Here is a 7,736-nt window from a genome sequence, read left to right as displayed (position 1 = left end):
AAACGGTTTAAATGTTTGTGTTCCAATAAACTAAAAACACAACCCGGGCTACATCATTTTGTGCCCATAGAAGAGGCTTAACATAAATCGTTGAGTGAACTGAAGGCCGTTTCGCAAATCGAGTTGAAAAACTGTTTTGAGAATTGGGAAAAACTTGACGGAAATGTATTTTGTGAGTGAGAGAGCTTACTTTGAAGCTCCTGAAAAAGGTTCTGAAAGTGAAACAAATATTGTAAAATTCATATATAAATAATAGTGTCAATGTATTCACTACGAGGGGTGCCTTTTATATGTCGGGATTTGGCAACCCTGGTGTTGCAATCTGGCAACTGACAGCTGTATCGCAAAGTTTGACATTTTTTGGCTTTTCGTACTCTGAACATTTTGAAATACCAGCGCTATTTGTGTTGTTTACAGTAACTTAAAAGATTCATCTCGGTCCAAAAATGGAATTAAATCGTGAACATTTTCGTGCGATTATTTTTTACAATTTTCGACGTGGATTAACTCAACATTGCATGGATGAACTTAATTCATTTTTTGGCGATGAAGCTCCATCAAGAACCAGTGTTTATCGATGGTATGGTGAATTCAATCGTGGTCGTAGTTCATTCCAAGACGAATTACGTGAAGGTCGTCCAAAATCAGTTGTTGTTCCGAAAACCATTGATGCTGTGCGCGAACTGATATTGCAAGATCGTCATGTGACCTATCGTGAGATTGAGACAATCTTAGGCATTAGTGGGACCAGCATACATTCAATATTGCATAAACATTTGACTGTCAAACAAATTTGTTCGCGTTGGATCCCACACAATTTGTCAATCGCTCAAAAAAAGGCTCGTGTCGATTGGACGAAGGAAATGCCATCGCGGAGCTTCGAAACACGTCTATGACATCGTGACAGGTGATGAATCATGGATTTACGCGTATGAGCCCGAAAGAAAACAGCAGTCGACTGTATGTGTGTTTCAAGATGAGCCAAATCCAACAAAAGTTGTTCGCGCACGAAGCACTTCCAAGCAAATGGTCGCCTGTTTTTTTCGGAAAAACTGGGCATGTCGCAACCGTACCACTAGAACAACGCAGAACAGTAAATTCTGAGTGGTACACAACCATTTGCTTGCCAGTTGTCTTCCAAGAAATTAGGAAAACCAATTGCCAAAGACCGATCACTCTTCACCAGGGCAATGGGAGCTCTCACACATCGGCTCAAACAACTGCATATTTGAGCACCCAAAACATCGAATTAATGGGTCATCCGCCGTATAGTCCTGACTTGGCACCGAATGACTTCTTTTTATTCCCGTACGTAAAAAACAAACTGAGAGGTCAACGTTTTTCGACACCTGAAGAAGCGGTTGCGGCATTCAGAATGCATGTTTTGGAGGTACCTCATTCAGAGTGGCAAAAGTGCTTCGACAATTGGTTCAAACGCATGCAAAAGTGTATAGATCTTCATGGAGAATATTTTGAAAAACAATAAAGTGATTTTCGATCATTAAAATTTGTTTTTGTTCTCTAATCCCGACATATAAAAGGCAACCCTCGTACACACTTAAACCTCCAAAGATAACCAAACACCCATTATATGCCTATGTACATATGTATGTATATGGACCCATTTGCATATTTAGTATATCATAATAAAACCGTCTGTATATGCGGCTGTACAAGTTTATGGCTTAGTTTGCGCACTTACGCTCTCGTGTGCGTGCATATGTATATGTGTGTGTGTTTTCATGCATGCCTCTGCCTTGGCGTTTGTATTGTGTAGCTTCATGCAAATCCAGTGCTATATAAAAAGAGTAAGAGCAAGGAAGAACCAGCCAACCAAGCGTAAGCGAAGAGTAGCGCCGGCGAGAACTTAGCAAAGACAGAGTAAGAGGCAAGTGGCTCGAAACGAGCCTGTAGGATGTGGCAGCAATGACGAGAAACAACAACATGCATAATAATGAAATAAAAAAATAAATAACAAGTGCAAGCATAATAAAGCGGGAAGAAAAAAATGCAGAATTTTTTGCTGTTTTGCATTTTTGCTTTCAACAACACTTTTGCCAACCAGGTTTCCTTCAACGCTAACTACTGCCGTGGTTGATATTTGCTATTGTTGTTGTTGCCGTCACACTTTTACCACTTTGTTCAACATGGCGGACAAGCACAAACGCTGCGTTATGCGTTGATGAATATAAGTGTGCGTACATGTACATGTGTATGTGTATGTGCATGGCTATGTGTGGGTGTATTGCAGAGGTTGTCTAGTGCGCTCCAATGTTAAGCTTTTGGCGAATGGATAAAGGGGAAACGATTTTTTGCTGTTGTTGTTGCTACTTACAGTTTACTTTTTGTTGTTGCATGTTTTGGGGTGGCTATGCGTCTGTGCTTGTTGTTCTTGTTGTTCTTGTTTTAGTCCTCAACGTAAAGTAATTCTTGTGGGGAAACTTATGCGTTTTGTATGAGCTAACGGTCGCTTTGCGCACAACGAGCTGGCAGTGGGTAACCCTTTTGCCAAATAATACGAGAAGTAAACCGTTACTAGAACATCAGAGAAGAAAGCAAAAACCAAAAAAATGGCAATAGAATAGAGAAAATGAAAGCTGAGGGCAACAACCGCCCAGCAAGTGGCAACAAAAACAAAAACAAATTGAAATTATGCGGCTAACGGAGAAGACGGGCATACAGAGATAAAGACAACGCCAATGACAGTTATAAAAAATATATATTCATATTTATTTGTTTTCATAAAAGTTTATGCCATTTCGCCTCAAGGGCCCCCATTCAGCTGCAACGCTTTAGAGTTTCTCAGCCGTGGCGCTGGTGAGCTTCGTAAGCGATGCTCGTAACTCAAAGATAGTTATTTAAATCTACGCACACTTTTCTTGGTCTCCGTCTTCGCCTTAGTCTACATCTTCTATATGGTATTTACTTTTCCTGCTAAGTTTTGCTGTTGATTTTGTTGTTTGCTGATTTTACTTATTCACGTTTTCCTCCTTTGCTGCTTTTTAACTGTTACGAGTATTTTGTTGTCGTATTTAAATTGGCAAAAGTTTATCATGTAAATATTCAATTAATTTTGCGTTGGTTTCCACAAAATGGGGTTTAATATTTTCTTATATTTTTGGTTGCTTTATGAAAGTAAATCGCAGTGAAATTGAAACAGAGAGAAGGGGTGAAAAATCGTGAAAAATGTGTGGAAATAAGGAAAAGCGAATTTTGTAAGTTCTTCAAGTTACAGATTCAATGTATGTACACATATATAATATTTATATATCCTCCTTCTTGATTGGCGTGATAGCCGCTTACGCCATTTTGGCAGAGCTTAACAAAGCGCGCCAGTCATTCCTTTCTCGTGCTAATCGCACTGTTCTGGTTCCAAATCTCAGCTTTCTCAACTAACTAAAATGTGTAGCTGAGTTGCCTTTAACTCTCTTCCCCCTGTAAGTATGCACCAAGTAGCGCTTTTTGTTTATCGTTCCATTCTTCATCCTTCAAATGGCTTCTGATATGTTAATTTGATTCATGAAGCTTTTTTTTTATTTTTTTTTTCCTTGTTCACTCCACTCGGGAGCATAGGGCCTCGACAAGACTCAGTCTTGCGTTCGTTTCATCAATCTATTTGCTTTCTGACAGGATATGTGATTAGCCTGCTGCTACCAGTCCTAAGTAGTGGGAATGCCCACTAACTATTTAGAGCGCCATCTGTGTTTTACAGTTTTCTGCCAGAAGGATGGCACAGATGGTTGAGGACTTCGCTGCCCTATTACCGCGACTTTTCGCTTCCTCTTGCTGGCGCCACTGATGCAATGTGTAACTGTGTATTTTTCTTTATTTTTTTGCTTGTTTTAGCAGCCAAAATGCAAGCAAAGCGCTGACTGTTTGTGCGGCAGTAAGGATTGCAAGGATAAGGTTGGGGTTGAGGAATTTTTTGTTTTTTGGTTTTTTGTGTATAAAACTAGGAAAGTAGTTTGGAAAAGTAAAAGGACCGTGCTTTACATGGGATTCGAACCCACAACCTCTGGGATGGCAGGCTAGTGTACCGAGGCCGCCTAGCCTACCGAGGCCGCGAAGCTCTTTCCTATAAGAGTGACATTTTCTGAGAGCTTCACGAGCCCCAAGGCTTGATAAATTTAATGAGGTGGTTGGCCGCACTCCAATCTAGTAACTTTATCATGCCGACACACCTATACTCGTTCTCTTAAGAGCTTGTGAAATTTCGATCTGATCTATTTAGTTGTTGTTCCTTTCAGAATTTATGGTTAGGTTTAAAGTGAACTGAAATTAAATCAGGCCAGATAATGAGGGAAAAGCAGGCATTGGGTGAGGATATTAACCGCCTTGGAAATATTTGAAGAAAATAGTATACCTTTCTCTTTCTATGCTTTCGGAACCAGCAAATTTATTTCTGTCAAGCAGTTGAAAAATTGAAAAGAGTTTAAAGGAATTCTAAGCCCAGAAATTGGTTATTTTTGTGGTTGGTAGAGCACACTTCATTCGTGAAAGGTGGCGCAAAATTAATAACCTTATCGGAAGGTTTATAATTTTTGAAAATGGCGTAGTTTTTTGGTGGGTGAGATAGGGTTCAAAATGCCCTCGCACTTACAGCGACCGGCGTTTACTGCGTCGTGTGGTGTGACCACTAAAACGATCCCTCCTCTTCTTCTGGGGAGACATCCTTCCCGGAACTGCTTTCTATATTACTTCGGGAGGACCCAGAACAGAGTCCGTAAAGGACCAATTCTATTCAGGCACGTTTGGGTCCACCATATATGTAGCCAGCTTTCATGCTATAGACTCGTTTTCTTGTGTCTACATCTGTAAGGCTTCTCTTTGGTGCACTGCGTCGAGGTCTATCTTTTTTTCCGTAGTACGTCCTCGATGTATCTTTTTAGCGCGTTCCAGTTGTCCTAGCGTTCGAGCAATTTGCTGGTTAGGTTGCTGGGCGCGATGCCGCCAATCTGCTTCCTCAGAGCATCTCTTCCGCGGGCCATTTGTCACAACTTAAAAAATGTGTATTCAGCGTCATCGCTCGACGCTTCACAGTATATACACTTGGGATCGATTACCTCGTCCATGCGGTAAAGGCACCACCAAAATTATCCGTGGCCCGAGAGGAGCTTAGTTAAGAAGTAATTAATTTCCCCGAAGTTCGTTTGGATTCATTTGATGGAATGAGTTTCGCCATCCATCTGCCACTCGGTTCAGTGTCCCATTGGCTTTGTCCCCGCAGCATGGTCTGGCATCTGCGTTCTGAGAAGGTAGTGATGACAGTATGGTAGGCTGACGCAACTCTGAGTGCCGCTGTTCGTTGCACAACCTCAAGTACTTTGCGCTTGGTTTTGTAGTTTAGCACAGTTGCCCATACTTCGCTGCCGTATAGGAGAATTGAGGTTGTGGCCGCCATAATTAACTTTATTTTGCTCTGTGTTGACCCACCGATGTTTGCCATTAATCTACTTAGCATACCTGTGACCTTTGCTGTTTTGGTAGCCGTATGCCGTTTCTGTTTCCAGAAAGTAAGCCTACAGTCAAGTTGAATACCTAAGTATTTCACTATTTTTTGGCTCCCTAAGGACGTGTCGCCTATTTGCATGCTGACCTCGAGTGGCATGTGACCTCGTGTCATAAAGGTGACTTTGGTTTTATGTTTGGCGAGTTCCAGGCCGTGGTCCTTAAGCCATATTTGCGTATCATAATTTGATTCAGCTTCCTTCTAGCGTACTCAGTGTCCCGAGCTGGTATGACCACCGCTATGTCATCCGCGTATCCCACTAGATATATATCTTCTGACATTTCTATGCTCAATATCTCATGGTAACTCAGATTCCACAGATCCGGAGTGCAATGGAGTACAAAAGTTCAATATAAAGATTTTCATCACTCAAAATATTTTTTTATTTAATAAGAAAAAAAAACTTACTCAAAAACAAAATGATGATTAATTTTGTGCTGGCGGTATATTTGTTTAGTCAGATAACTCCGGGTGAGTCAGAGGTATCCGAATTCAAGTGCATATTAAAGGCTTGGCACAAATATTCTGAAAGACGTATGGGAATGTTTAAATGAATATCAAAACATTTGTCATATATCAACCGAAAAATTATGACATATTTATTAAATCCTATCTCGAGAATCGATATTTCTTTGTCCAACAAGGCGGAGAACACTCTGAACTCTGTGAAAGTTTAGCTGGTGAACCCCAATGCAGTATTATGGGCCCCATCCTATATTTGCTATTGACAATCTACCAGCTTCTGAAAAAACAGTATTCGAGACGTTCGTGAATGACACTGCCGTACTCACAATTGACTTCCACCCCCATGTGGCCTCCCAAAAACTACAGAAGGGATTTGATAAAATAACTCATTGGTTGAAAGTGAAGCGCATTAAGCCAAACGAAGCAAAATCTTGCCAAGTCAGCTCCGTTAAGCTCAATAATATATTCATCGTCCCCCAATCTAACGTCACAAAACTTCTCGGCATAAACCTTGATAGCAAAATTACATGGAAAACCATAACATATTTTCACCTGACGGAAGGCTCTAGGAATTAAGCTCAGAAGCCTATATTAACTACTACAACGAATTTTTCACACTTCTCTCGAAAGTAAACTCTCTCCTTTGGCTAGTAGCAATTGACGAAGCTTTAACTCACTTAAACAGGGGTGGGGTAAAGGTAGTAGCATATGCCGATGACTTGGTCCTAATGGTATCAGGACCCTTCCCATAAGTAATGTCTGAAATTGGAAGGTGCACTGACTACACTCAGTAGTTGGGCTGCCAGTTGCGGTCTCAGAGTGAACTTTGACAAAACGGAGTTGATGCAATTCACCAGAAAATACAAGCCTCCACCTTTTAAGCTTCCAAGACCAAACAACCATTGTTTTACACTCCCATCGGAAGTCATGTATCTTAGTGTAATACCTGCCTCCAAGTTCCACTGGTTGCTGCACATAGAAAATTGACTTAAGAAGGCCAGTACAGCCTTCTACGCCATTAAATCTATGTTTGGCAAGAAATGGAGTCTCAATCCACAGGCCGTACTTTGGTGGTACAACTTCATGGTTCTGCCAATTTTGACATATGGTTCCCTGGTTGGTGGGTAGCTCTTCAGAAGGGCTACCACACCACTAAACTAGAGAGAGTGCAGAGAACTGCATGTGTGGGCATCACTGGTGCATGTGGAACATGTCCCACTGCTGCCCTCAACGTCATTATGCACTTACTACCCGTGGATCTTCAAGTTAAATCCATTGCTGCTCAGAGCGCTATTAGGTTGAAGGAGATTGGCCTCCGGAGGCAACTTCCTGTAGCATACATAGTAGCATCTTGAAGCAGATCTCCCCTTCCTTCTCCGTACTTCGCACTAATCTGTTCATCCGCAAACTGTGTTTTGAGGATTGTGCTAGGACTATCTTTCCGAGCAGACAAGATTGGAAGGAGGAGAGAGTCGGCACGGTTGTAGGTAACTCTGTTTTCACTGACGGATCCAAGATGGAATCTGGAATGGGAGCTGGGGTTTCCTCAAAGTCAGGCAGAGGTCTTCGCGATTCTGCAAGCATGCAAAATACTTAGAGATCGCTGTTGGGAGGGAGTCATTCATATTTTTCCGATGGTCATGCAGCGATGAAGGCGCTGTCGTCGCTGTATTACAGCTCTCTTCTGGTAAAAACCTGTAAGGAGGAACTCAAACGTCTTGAACGTGTAGGAAACATTGACCTTATCTGGGTTTCTGGGCAC

The sequence above is a fragment of the Anastrepha ludens genome, chromosome 5 (assembly GCF_028408465.1).
Source record: "Anastrepha ludens isolate Willacy chromosome 5, idAnaLude1.1, whole genome shotgun sequence".
In the NCBI taxonomy this organism is placed as follows: domain Eukaryota; kingdom Metazoa; phylum Arthropoda; class Insecta; order Diptera; family Tephritidae; genus Anastrepha; species Anastrepha ludens.
Note: the sequence above shows the minus strand (reverse complement) of the source record.